The sequence below is a fragment of the Oncorhynchus tshawytscha genome, linkage group LG30 (assembly GCF_018296145.1).
Source record: "Oncorhynchus tshawytscha isolate Ot180627B linkage group LG30, Otsh_v2.0, whole genome shotgun sequence".
Taxonomy (NCBI): domain Eukaryota; kingdom Metazoa; phylum Chordata; class Actinopteri; order Salmoniformes; family Salmonidae; genus Oncorhynchus; species Oncorhynchus tshawytscha.
The window spans coordinates 8,362,694-8,376,577 of NC_056458.1; the positions used below are offsets into that span (position 1 = coordinate 8,362,694).

The window sequence follows — 13,884 nt, forward strand, 5'->3', positions numbered from 1 at the left end:
TGCTGTTGGGAACCTGTTTATCCTTTACATGTACAGTATATGCTGTTGAGAGGGGTATTGACTAAAGGTCGACCTATTAATCGGCATGGCCGATTACATTGCAATCCACGAGGAGACTGCGTGGCAGGCTGACCACCTGTTACGCGAGTGCCGCAAGGAGCCACGGTAAGTTGCTAGCTAGCATTAAACTTATCTTATAAAAAAACAATCAATCTGAACATAATCACTAGTTAACTACACATGGTTGATATTACTAGTTTAACTAGCTTGTCCCGCGTTGCATATAATCAATGTGGTGCCTGTTAATTTATCATCGAATCACAGCCTACTTAGCCAAATGGGTGGTGATTTAACAAAACCGCATTCACAAAAAAAGCACAATCGTTGCACTAATGTACCTAACCATAAACATCAATGCCTTTTTTAAAAATCAATACAGAAGTATATTTTTTAAAACCTGTTTATTTAAAAGAAATTCATGTTAGCAGGCAATATTAACTAGGGAAATTGTCACTTCTCTTGCGTTCAGTGCAAGCAGAGTCAGGGTATATGCAGCAGTTTGGGCCGACTGGCTCATTGCGAACTGTGTGAAGACCATTTCTTCCTAATTAACCGTGATACATTTTCTATAATTATACCATTTGAAGGTTGTGCAATGTAACAGCAATATTTAGACTTAGGGTTGCCACCCGTTCAATAAAATACGGAACGGTTCCGTATTTCACTGAAAGAATAAATGTTTTGTTTTTGAAATTATAGTTTTCGGATTTGACCATATTAATGACCTAAGGCTCGTATTTCTGTGTATTTATTTTCTATAATTAAGTCTATGATTTGATAGAGCAGTCTGACAGAGGTGACAGGCAGCAGCAGGCTCGTAAGCATTTATTCGAACATCACTTCCTGCGTTTGCCAGCAGCTCTTTGCAATGCTTGAAGCACAGCGCTGTTTATGACTTCAAGCCTATCAACTCCCAAGATTAGGCTGGCAATACTATAGTGCCTATAAGAAGAACAGCCAATAGTCCGAGGTATATGAAATACAAATGGTACAGAGAGATTCCTATAATAACTACAACCTAAAACTTCTTAACTGGGAATATTGAAGACTCATGTTAAAAGGAACCACCAGCTTTCATATGTTCTGAGCAAGGAATTTAAACGTTGGCTTTTTTACATGGCACATATTGCATTTTTACTTGTCCAGCACTGTTTTTGCATTTATTTAAACTAAATTGAACATGTTTCATTATTTGAGACTAAATTGATGTTATTATGTATTATATTAAGTTAAAATAAGTGTTCATTCAGTATTGTTGTAATTGTCATTATTACCGATTTTGAAATCGGCCGATTTTATATATTTCTATCGGCTTTTTTTGGTCCTCCCAATAATCTATCGGCGTTGAAAAATCATAATCGGTTGACCTCTAGTATGGACTACTTCAGATCTATGGATAGACTATTGGACGGGTTTAGCGAGTGTCTTCAGTTGTCGACCCTAGGTGGGTGAGGAATGGATGGATGTTTGGAGAGCGCAAGTTATATGGAGGCTGGGGAATGCAATTGTGGGGCCCCCCCATAGTGCTGATGCTCAGAATCCCTCCCATACAAGCTTGTTTCATCTCCGGCCACTCACAGGATCATTGTGCTGCAGTCATCCATGTCAGTTAAGCTAAGTCATGCCATTATCACTAACAGTGTTATTGTTCTTATCAGATGTGCAGGTCCTGATGCAACAACTCATTTAAACTTTATTCTGCCATTGAGATAAAAGGCAAATAGCCTTCAGTTTTTTACCCTTCTGTTTCTGCCTATTCTTTTTTTGGTGGGTGTACAGTATCAAATCGAGCACCTCTTCACATTTCAGTATTGCTCTCAGCCTCTTCAGCAGGATTAATTTGATCTGCCCAATGAAGATTAATGTTATGACATCTCAATATGCACTTTAGAAAAAACATTTTGTTTTTTACAAGGTTGAATATGAAAGTTCCAGTGTGTTGTCATTAGTCCACACAGCTAATTGAAACATTGAGATGGACCAAAATGAATGCCATGGTCTACCTGCATGCTTAAGCTACTTGAGGACAGTGATTTCCTCATTGTCTGGGTTTTGTATGGGGTATTTGAATTGCTGGGCTGTTTATAGTGCTTCAATAAATTGTCCTCTGGGCAATTCCACGTTAACGGACTCAGGTTTTTCACTTAATGTATTTTTAAAAAATATATATAATTTCAAAGTATAACAAACCATAGAACTATGCACAATGACTACTTTTAACTCGGGGCTCTACAGTGCGACCATTTTAAGGATTCTAGCATTAATACCTCAATTTCCTTTGTTATTTTGTGTTCGCCAACATTTTTCAACTTAGGCGCACTTCAACTTAGGCGTGTTCCTTGTAAAAAAAAAAAAAAAAAAAATGTATTTTTAAAGTTAAGCCTAGAGCCCTGTAACAATTTACACGGAACATTTTAAATAAACCGATGCAATGCTTGGTAACTGAATTTCGGTAAAATCTCCCTCAGTTGATGTGACCATGTTTTCCAAAAACTCTTAACCATCTGCTCCGAATTAAGATTCACCGATTTGACATGACACCTTTTCAATTTGAAAAAAATATATATATTTGCAGTGTTTTCCACAAGTACATAGAGTAGCCAGCCAAACAGAAAATGCACTCTATTTTGGTGGCCTCAGGAACATTCTAATGACTTGATTCCATCTGAAATACACAGCAAAATGGTCTAGGATCAGGTCCACATCTGTCCATATAATCGTATTCATTATGATCTAAAATGTTAAACTGATCCTCGATCAGCACCCCTATTATGAGACACTTTGTGGATATGGGCCCAGGACTGTTTTCTAAGGGACCTTTTTACATTTAACCTGTCTTCTCTTGAGATTAAAGTCATATTTACAGTTTTACTACACAATATGAATTGCTGCTGATGTTTGTTCACATATTTTATTAAAACAGAAAAATGAAGTAAATAGCCCACATTATCATGGAAAAGAAATGAAAGGTTATATTGAAACAATGTAAGGGTTCTATCAGTCTTAAGTATTATCTTTCTGATTTTGCATAGCCCCAATTCATGAAAAAGTATTGTTAGGTAGGGCTCTATAAAACCCGTAATTTTTGCCTGATTTCGTTTGGTTCTTTCCCAAATTCAATCCATTTTTAAAATAAAACATCCAATCTTGTTGTTTTTCTAGGTCCACACCAATGCTTAAGCCATGTCAGGAGACCACATGAGGTCTGGAAAAAATCAGAGAAATGTTCATTTTGGGGTGTAATTACCATTTAATTCAAGTACGAACCTAGCAAGAGAGAGTTGTTTAGCTGTTTATTTGTAGCGCACTTGTCATTGTAGTTTGCAAAACAAATACCCACTGGATTGATGAAAATAATCATGATATCATTCTGCCAGGTAAGCATAGGCTACTTTGTAGTTCATATTTAATTGAGAAGGTTTTTGGGAAAGGCTATCCATCTACCAGAAGACTGTTTTCATTAGCATCATCGCTAACGGCTTCACAAAGTGGAAGACCACACATGCAGACCGGGGCATTCTCCTTGCTTCTTCAGAAAGTTGCTCGAACTACGAATCACTGATTCATTTGGTTCATGTCTTATGATAAACTTGAGCAAATTCATTACATTAATAAAACATTTTTTAAATGTTTAGTTTGATTCCCTAAGGTCAATACATTTTTGAATATTGTTGAATTCTGTTTTAATGCCTGGATTTCATGAATGCCCTAATTATCATATTTGGACCAGAATGAGGCTCTCCACTGCCTATTGTTTCTGTAGTGGTGATTCAAACTTCATGGAATGTTATCTGCCTAGGCCTACCTGTAACCTATGCAAATTAGGTAGCCAAATGCAATGTCCGTACTGTGAGATGCATAAGACAGCGCTACAGGGAGACAGGACGGACAGCTGATTGTCCTTGCAGTGGCAGACCACGTGTAACAACACCTGCACAGGATCGGTACATCCGAACATCACACGTGTGGGACAGGTGCAGGATGGCAACAACTGCCCGAGTTACACCAGGAATGCACAATCCCTCCATCAGTGCTCAGATTGTCCGCAATAGGCTGAGAGAGGCTGGACTGAGGGCTTGTAGGCCTGTTATAAGGCAGGTCTTCACCAGACATCACCGGCAACAACGTCGCCTATGGGCACAAACCCACCGTTGCTGGACCAGACAGGACTTGCGAAGTGCTCTTCACTGACGAGTTGCGGTGTTGTCTCACCAGGGGTGATGGTCGGATTTGCGTTTAATGTCGAAGGAATAAGCGTTACACCGAGGCCTGTATTCTGGAGTGGAATCAATTTGGAGGTGGAGGTTCCGTCATGGTCTGGGGCGGTGTATCACAGCATCATTGGACTGAGCTTGTTGTCATTGCCTGCAATCTCAACGCTGTGTGTTACAGGGAAGACATCCTCCTCCCTCATGTGGTACCTTTCCTGCAGGCTCATCCTGACATGACCCTCCAGCATGACAATGCTACCAGCCATACTGCTCGTTCCGTACGTCATTTCCTGCAAGACAGGAATGTAAGTGTTCTGCTATGGTCAGCGAAGAGCCTGGATCTCTATCCCATTGAGCATGTCTGGGACCTGTTGGATTGGAGGGTGAGGGCTAGGGCCATTCCCCCCCAGAAATGTCCAGGAGCTTGCAGGTGCCTTGGTGGAAGAGTGGGGTAACATCTCACAGCAAGAAAGTTGTCTCGCGCACCTACAGTGCTGGTCATTAAAAACAGCTAGCTAGCTCATGGATGCAAACAATCCCCAAAAACATAGCAAAACGGTGTAACGTTTCAGTAGCTTTTTTAATTGATATTTTATTTAACTAGGCAAGTCAGTTGAGAACAAACTATTATTTACAATGACAGCCTAGGAACAGTGGGTTAACTGCCTTGTTCAAGGGCAGAACGACAGATTTTTTACCTTGTCAGCTCGGGGATTCGATCTAGCAAACTTTCGGTTACTGGGCCAATGGTCTAACCACTAGGCTACCTGCCGTTAGCTAGCTATATAGCTAGGTGTCATCATGTAAAATAACCCTAATTTATAAGACAGGTTTTATTTGATAGATGGGTCCGACCACCATTAATGTGAAGCTAGCCACAATAAGGATTAGCCAGAATAGTGGACTTTGCGGTTACCCTTCAAAGTAAAAGTATGTCATTGATAGGGATGCAAATGAAGAATACTAATAGTAGAATTATTCCATAATTTAATAGATCATGCTAAACGAGGTTGGAATGTTATATCAAATCAACAAAATACAATTTTGTTAATTTGACAAAAATATGTTGAAGTCACACTATGTATTCTACTTTAGGATTGCATTGGGGGCATACTTATTTCACTGTACCGCCTTACCTATGGATTGTGGATCAATGACATGGGGTATCAGTCAGTGACACCCAGAGAACATTAGCATTGTAGCTCTTATTGTGGGACTCTGAAACAACTGTGAATTGAGCCACATTTATTGTCAACCTGTGTGTATTGAACACTATTCCAGAGGAAAAACAATACTGCGTGGATTTTCGAGTCTGATAACTCTGAGGACCTTGGTAAAAGTGTATTGAGTGGACTGTTACCCCATTTCGTTGCTTCACATTCCAACCTTCCTTAACATTATCTAGTCTAAATATGGCTAGATTCCACCAATTTGTAACCTTCTGTACTTTTATTTTGAAGGCAAGCCTCAAATTCCCCTATTGTGCTTAATTGTTATTGTGGCTAGCTTCACAACCCGGTCAGGTCGAACCTCACTAGCCAGATGAAGCGAGCTGGCTGCTTATAACATTAGCTTTGGGCGACAGGGTTAATAACTTGTTATGGCTGCAATCCCACTAACGGGATAAGTGTCATCAACAACCGCTGAATAGCATAGTGCTACATTCAATAAATATTACTACAAATATTTATATTCATGAAATCACAAGTGCAATATAGGAAAACACAGCTAAGCCTTTTGTTAATCCACCTGTCATTTTGAAAGGATGCTTTACAGCGAAAGCAATCCAAGCGTTTAAGTTTATCGATCGCACAACAAAACATTAAGTACACTTAGCATCAGGAAGCTTGGTCACAAATCAGAAAAGCAATCAAATTAATCGTTTACCTTTGATCTTCGGATGTTTCAACTCACGAGACTCCCAGTTACACAACAAATGTTCCTTTTGTTCCTTAAAGATTATTTTTATATCCAAAATACCTCAGTTTTGTTTGTCGCGTTATGTTCAGAAATCCACAGGAAAGAGTGGTCACGACAACGCAGATGAAAATTCCAAATACTTTCCATAATGTCCACAGAAACATGTCAAATGTTTTTTATAATCAATCCTCAGGTTGTTTTTAAAATATATAATCGATAATGTATCAACCGCAAATGTCTTTCACAGTAGGAGAGGGAAAACAATACCTATCCGAACTCTGTTGCGCGAGCAAAACTCACGTGACCACTTGGCTCAATGTTATCGTTCTGGCTCATTTTTCAAAATAAAAGCCTGAAACTATGTCTGAAGACTGACACCTTGAGGAAGCAATAGGAAAAGGAATCTGGTTCATATCCCTTTAAATCCAGCAAAGGGAGGCTATGGAACATGGAGTTTTCAAAATAGAGGCCACTTCCTGTTTTGATTTTCCTCTGGGTTTCGCCTGCAATATCAGTTCTGTTATACTCAGCTAATATTTTGACAGTTTTGGAAACTTTTGAGTTTTCTATCCAATACTAATAATAATATGCATGTATTAGCAAATGAGACTGAGGAGCTGGCCATTTACAATGGGCATCTTTTTATCCAAGCTACTCAATACTGCCCCTGCAGCCATATGAAGTTTTAAGCTGGCTAGCTATTTATTTTCAGGAACTGAAGTTCAATTTCAATAGGCAGACAAGTGCCTACCTAGTTAATACTTACTCACAAGGATTCCTAAATCGTTGCTAAGAATAATGAAAATGACTGCAGTTTCTACTGCTCATTGTTTTCAGGCTGGTTGTATTGGTGCTAGCTAGGTACCACGCTAAAGCTAGCTACCCCAGAAGTTGGAGTCAAACAAATAATGCTTTATTACCAACACGGTATTGTAAACACATCGTTCGTGGCCAGTGTTTGCTTGTTTGCAGATTATTCTTTTTTTGTACGGCTTTGACAGTGCTACTGATAGCAGTGGTGTCGCTTGGCTTGCACAGGCAAGTTCAGAACACACAACATTCTATAATAGAACTGTGTTATTTGACGTGTCAAATGGTGTTATTTGACATATCTTTTTTGACACGCGAAGACCCATGCGGCGTTCTATAGTATGTCGTGAAGTGACGCTATTACTCTATAACTCCGGTAGGGCAACATCTGAACAATAGCACACTTGGTAACGTTAATGTGTACCGGTGCTCGACAAGCTGCGAAAGACAAATTCACCCACGACGGAGAACGGTTGATTGTCAAGGGCAATGAATTCCATTATCTTGCCGTTAATGGATTTCGCCTTTGAATTGTCTCGCTGAAGTTTTCCTAGTCTTTCAAATGACTGCTCGACTTTTTGACTGCTCAATCCACACAGCAGCAGACATTGTGGACTAAGTTAGGAATGCTGTGTTGCACGTGTAACGCAAAGTTTTATGTCATTACGTCATGTACCTATAGGTATGCATGGCAGCTTTGACATTGGTTTTTCACATCAGCGTTAATCTAGACATCGGGCCGATACCGATGTTGGCATTTTTAGCTATTATCGCCCGATTCCGATATGTTCACCAATTTTTAAAAAATATATTAAATTAATTGTTAACTTTTTTAAAATCGTGCATCCCTAACAAAATGTGGAAAAAGTCAAGGGGCCTGAATACTTTCTGAATAAACTGTATGTTTGGTCTCATAGGCTGTGAGTGAGATCCTTTCTTTAATTAGTAGTGCTGAAACAACTTCTATTGAAGGCTGCTGCCGTAGGGAAGAGAGTAGGAATGTGCTGGTATTATATTAACTGTGTTTTTAGAAATTAAATTGTTAGGTTTAAGCAATTCATAGATGTTGCCCCAAATTAGATTGTATTACGTTGTTGTTTTGCAATGTTTCTCTTGTATTGAGAAATGCAGTCCCCTGGCAATTTGCTCTGTTTTGGAGATGGTGATAAGTTTGTCCCCCACATCATCTGTCCAGTTATCCAAGGCAGGCAGGAGTTTTGCCGCTCAGGATAGTGGGGGATGTTTTGCAAGTTGTTTTGCAAGTTGTGGACATATCCATTTGCCCTCACGCCTCCTCTGGCCTTGTGAGTCCAACATTTGAACATGTGTTCCTAATTCTTCCCTGTAGAGTCCATGCTGGGCTTTTGGAATTCTTCCTAAACCCCCCCACACCAAGTCCGCCAGAGCTCCTTTTTGAGCCATCTCAAGTAAAGAAGCAACAATCTGTTGAACTGATCGGGCGTCCATCCATTGCCTTAAATGGGGAAGGGCCTAAGGTTTAGAGTTTAGGCTGGGAATGATTGACTGTAAGGAAATCTGCTGAAAGAACCCTATGTTGGGATCTGTGGTTTTCTGTGACCGTGAGTAGGCTGGAGGTCTCTACCCAAGGGGAGCGCCGACCCTGAACTTTCTCCTACGCCTCATGACCCAGGCCCTGTGGGTGGCGTTTGTGCTGCAGGTCATGAGTGCAATGGAGTACATTGGATGGCTCACTTCTGCCAGTTTGGCTAAATTACAAATTCTAACCGAGCACAATAAAAGGGAGGAGAATTGAGAGGATGAGCATTTCTGCGCTCATAGCTTCATACTAAACTTGACTCTTGTGTTAGAATGTAGCCTAGATGGAGATAACACACAGATGTTGCCCTTATTCCTGGCCAGTCATGCCATAATTAGCCTATTGCACAGTCATGCCATTTCTGTTACCCAGTGTTGAGTAATGAAACCTAGCTTTAGTATAGTATTCTTATTGCTTGTCCCATGTGGAGAAATGGCTTGTGTGATTTGTCTATGTATAGCCAGGCCCATCCTGTACAATATCGATTTGCTCCGGTCTCCCTTCTCTGGGCATTTTAATAAATTGCAGTTGATGTTCTGTGGCTGTAGCCGTCATGGTCTTTCTCATTTGTGATTAGTTTCAGGAAACTAGGCTATGTCACGCGTCATTACTTCACACAAATCTGCAGACTGAGTCGAAAAGAGAACACACAATGATTTTGTATAAAACATGCATATTACATCTTCAAACTAAGGGCAACCATGGCATCCATGACAGAGGGGGAAGAAGCGTCCATCCATGTATACTGGTAAGAGTCTAGCTAGATAAACTTTCAGATATATGTTTCTAATTTTGTCAGAAAGTTGTTTTCATTTCAAGCTAGCGTATTGTTAGCTAGCTACCTAACGTTAGCTGGCTCACTGTCTAGCTGACGTAACGTGTATGATCAGTGTAGTAATATTATTAGTATCTCAGAGCCATTTGCACTGCTAATTATAGCCTAATGTTAGCTAGCTAACATTTAACCTGTTGAATCTAGGGGGCACTATTTTCATTTTTGGAAAAATAACGTTCCCAAAGTAAACGGGCTATTTTGTCAGGACAAGATGCTAGAATATGCATATAATTGACAGTTTAGGATAAAAACACTCAAGTTTCCAAAACTAAAAATATTGTCTGTGAGTATAACAGAACTGATATTGCAGGCGAAACCCTGAGAAAAATCAAACCAGGAAGTGGCTTCTATTGAGCAAAACCCAATCAGGAAGGGACTCTTATTTAGAAACCTCTGCGTCCCTATTGAGCAGTGAATGAGATATCAATCAGATTCCTTTTTCTATGGCTTCACTAATGTGTCTAGTGTCACAATAGATAGTTTCAGGCTTTTATTTTGAAAAATGAGCCTGAACGTCAACATTGCGTCAGTGGTCAGCTGGAGTCTCTGAGTGAGTGTTTTGTGCGTAAAAGACAAATGCGGCCATTGTTTCTCTCTTTCCTACTAAGAAGCCATCTGTCCCGGTTGATATATTATCTAATAGATATTTGAAAAACACCTTGAGGATTGATTATAAACAACGTTTGCCATGTTTCTGTCGATATTATGGAGCTTATTTGGAGAACTAACAGAGTTATTTCGGCTACAAAAATAATATTTTTGGAAAAAAGGAAGATTTGCTATCTAACTGGGAGTCTTGTGAGTGAAAACGTCCGAAGCTCATCAAAGATAAACAATTTAATTTGATTGCTTTTCTGATTTTCGTGACCAGGTTGTCTGCTGCTAGCTAGGCATAATGCTATGCTAGGCTATCGATAAACTTACACAAATGTTTGTCTTGCTTTGGCTGTAAAGCATATTTTCAAAATCTGAGATGACAGGGTGATTAACAAAAGGCTAAACTGTGTTTCAATATATTTCACTTGTGAATTCATGAATATTTTCTAGTAATATTTATGTCCGTTGTGTTATGCTAATTAGTGTCAGTTGATGACAATGCTCCCGGATCCGGGATGGGTAGTTACAAGACCTGGTTGGTTAGCTACCTGCAGATTCAGGCAGGGTAGTAACGCTATGAGTTGGGATTATGGTTCATTGATTAGCTAGCTAGCTACCTACATGTCTTAACTTCTTGGATATAGGGGGCGCTCTTTTAATTTATGGATAAAAAACGTGCCCGTTTTAAGCGCAATATTTTGTCACGAAAAGATGCTCGACTATGCATATAATTGACAGCTTTGGAAAGAAAACACTCTGACGTTTCCAAAACAGCTAAGATATTATCTGTGAGTGCCACAGAACTCATGCTACAGGCAAAACCAAGATGAAACTTCAAACAGGAAATGAGCAGAATTTTTGACACTCTGTTTTCCATTGTCTCCTTATATGGCTGTGAATGCGCCAGGAATGAGCCTGCCCTTTCTGTCGTTTCTCCAAGGTGTCTGCAGCATTGTGACGTATTTGTAGGCATATCATTGGAAGATTGGCCATAAGAGACTACATTTACCAGGGGTCCGCCCGGTGTCCTTTGTCTAAATTGGTGCGTAATCTACAAGCTGCACGCAGTCATCCAGTGATTGAGAGGAGAGAGGAGGCTTCCACGAACGATATATGATGAAGAGATATGTGAAAAACACCTTGAGGATTGATTCTAAACAACGTTTACCATGTTTCAGTCGATATTATGGAGTTAATTTGGAAAAAAGTTCAGTGTTTTGATGACAGAATTTTCATTTTTTTTTTGGTAGCCAAACGTGACGCACCAAACGAAGCGATTTCTCCTAAACAAATAATCTTTCAGGAAAAACTGAGCATTTGCTATCTGAGAGTCTCCTCATTGAAAACATCCGAAGTTCTTCAAAGGTAAATGATTTATTTGAATGCTTTTCTGGTTTTTGTGAAAATGTTGCCTGCTGATGCTAATGCTAAATGCTACGCTAGCTACGCTAGCTGTTACCCAAATGCTTGTTTTGCTATGGTTGAGAAGCATATTTTGAATCAAGAGGTTAACAAAAGACTCCACTATGCAAGTAACTATTTCAATAGAATGTTTATGATGTCACTGTCGATTGCCAGAGTGAATTTACCAGCTACGTCTATCTACTCAGATTTCAGAGCACTCTAGTCTGAGTGTGCCAGAGCGCAGAATAACTGACAAATTTACAAACACTCAACACCTGCTGAATATGACCGGTGTCAGTAAACGTTGGCAAAAAAGCTGAATTAAATCATTGCCAGCTGCACAGTCGCCAGAGCGTCCAGTGTGCGCTCTGAATGCTCCGTGAGCGAAACGCTCTCAATTTACGAACGCCCAGAGCACACTCTGGCACTCCAGATTACATTTACGACCTCAACCATAGTATAAGCCAGCCTTTAGTCTTGAAAACTTAGCCTCACGTGTGAATCTTTAAAGAGATGGTTGGGGCTAAAGCTGAAGAGCGTGCGAGCGATGCTGAATGGCTGTAGACTAAGAAGAGCTCTTCATTAGGTACCAAAACATTTAAGGGCCATTTTTTCAAAAGTGAAGTTACAAGTTTATCAACTTTCAAAGCAGAATTACTTTCCCATTGTTCCTTGACTGTAGTGCATGATATACCATTTTCTACCTCTGAGTCTACTTCTATCCAATGTAAAAAATAAAAAAAACACATTCAAATTTTGCTACGTAAGACCGAATCCAACCTGTCGGTCACATTTTTGCTAAAAAGGTGTTCAACACAACTGAATTTGAGCTAGCCACAAATGAGAGAATAGGCCTAAAAAGTCTCTGGCGTGTCACATTACATTACATGTATGCCTATAAGTAACTGTCTTTAGTGTGTCTGTGTGAGTGTTCCACCAGATTAAGCATGTAGTAGATTGCTCCTGTAGAGGTTTATGTGGGTGTTTTTATATGGATAAAAGCCTTGAGCGCCTGGTAAGCGTGTTCCGCGGGTGAATGCATGACGTGGGTGAGCGCAGCAATGGCATGATGAGTGTCGTTGTATGAGTGAATCAATCTGGCTAATGAGAGTGGGTTTGAATGGCCACTGATGGGGAAAACGAAACAGACGTTTCTTGGAGAGATGTGGGGGTGGTAGAGGTGTTGAAGTGATGGAGAGAGAAATAGGAGAGTATGTCATGGAGAGGGCGTTCTCTCTCTGGAGGACTCTGTGTTGGTGAGCATTCTGGGGTGGGGAGGGGGGGGTGTTTGTTGAATGCGACGCTACAGGCTTGACAATGGGCCGCCGCTGCTCTATTCAGAAAAGCATTCAGGGCTGGATCAGCGCCTCTGTGAGTGGCCCTCTGATACATGTGTGTCTCTGGCCACCTCATTTCTGCAAACAGGAAAGGCGTGAGCTGCTGGCCCCTTGTTCTGCTGACTCCTCCATTGTGTCGGGCCACTGGCGAGATGGGCTTTGTGCTGGGCTTTTTGGGGATCTCGCCCCTACTCCTGTCCTACCCCATCTGAGCTTGACTGACAGTAGGACATGGAGCCAGAGAGGGGTTACCCCCCCAGGAGAGGAGAGGCTGTGGGCAGAGGGGTCTTGCTGCAGTAATTATAATTCCTGATTATTAGCATGTAGGCCTAGAACTCAACTCTGGACCTAGAAGCCAGTTTCACTGCATTTCTTTCATTGTGCCCCTCTAATCATGGACTGATTTAGACCTGGGACACCAGGTGGGTGCAATTAATTGTCAGATTGAACAGAACACCAGCAGGCTCTGGACTTCATAAGGTAAGAGTTGAATACACCTGGTATAGAGAAACATCATCCAGTGCTGTGGGGGGGTTTGTTTGGGTGGTCATGCAGCCTCCATCCTTATTTTCCACAGTTCAGCTCTGGGACTGGCAGAACTAAATGATTTGATGAGCGGTGTGTGTGTGTGTGTGTGTGTGTGGTTCCTATAAGACTGTATTCTCTGTCTGACAAAGCAAGCTTAAGTATTGTTGTGGTGTTGGGGGAGATCGGATGCATGGCCAGGCTTACAGCCCGTCTGTCTGGGTGAGGGAGTGAAGTGTGGCCCCATCCCCCGGGCATAGTGTGGCGCGTGTGCTCATCTGGCATGTTGTGCGCTGGGGTAATTCCCTCCTGGCGACTGTGCTGGGCCCCATTTCTCCCTGATTAACTGGTGCAGTGAAAAACAGACCAGCTAGCGGAGAGGAAAGAAGGTCAGGGAGGGAGAGAATGGAGAGCGAGGAAAGAGGGGTGGTGATGCTGCCTTTGATGCTGCTTGCTCTGTCCTGCTTTCCCTCGTTCTTCCAAGCTCCCATCGTTCTCCTGAAGGTGATGCCCTCTCCGTGCCAGAACAGCCACCAACACTAGTCTTCCTTCTAGAGCTGGGCCATGTGGACAAATATTGCGATAAATTGCCTGTATTGATGCGATAATGATAAATACAACCATACG

The 13,884-nt window shown here is 41.1% G+C and overlaps 1 protein-coding gene across 4 annotated transcripts in view; it reads left to right on the forward strand.

The window, feature by feature from the left end:
* LOC112228845 (spectrin beta chain, non-erythrocytic 1-like) overlaps window positions 1-13,884 on the forward strand; it is a 101,784-nt gene that overhangs the window by 9,032 nt on the left and 78,868 nt on the right. Inside the window, exon 1 of one of the 4 annotated variants that reach the window (XM_042309369.1) lies at window positions 13,198-13,212. The exons of the other annotated variants lie outside the window; for them this stretch is intronic. The gene's annotated coding sequence lies outside the window, so the exon portion shown is untranslated. Of the gene's footprint in view, window positions 1-13,197; window positions 13,213-13,884 lie in introns of those variants that run through there. 4 annotated transcript variants of the gene reach the window in all.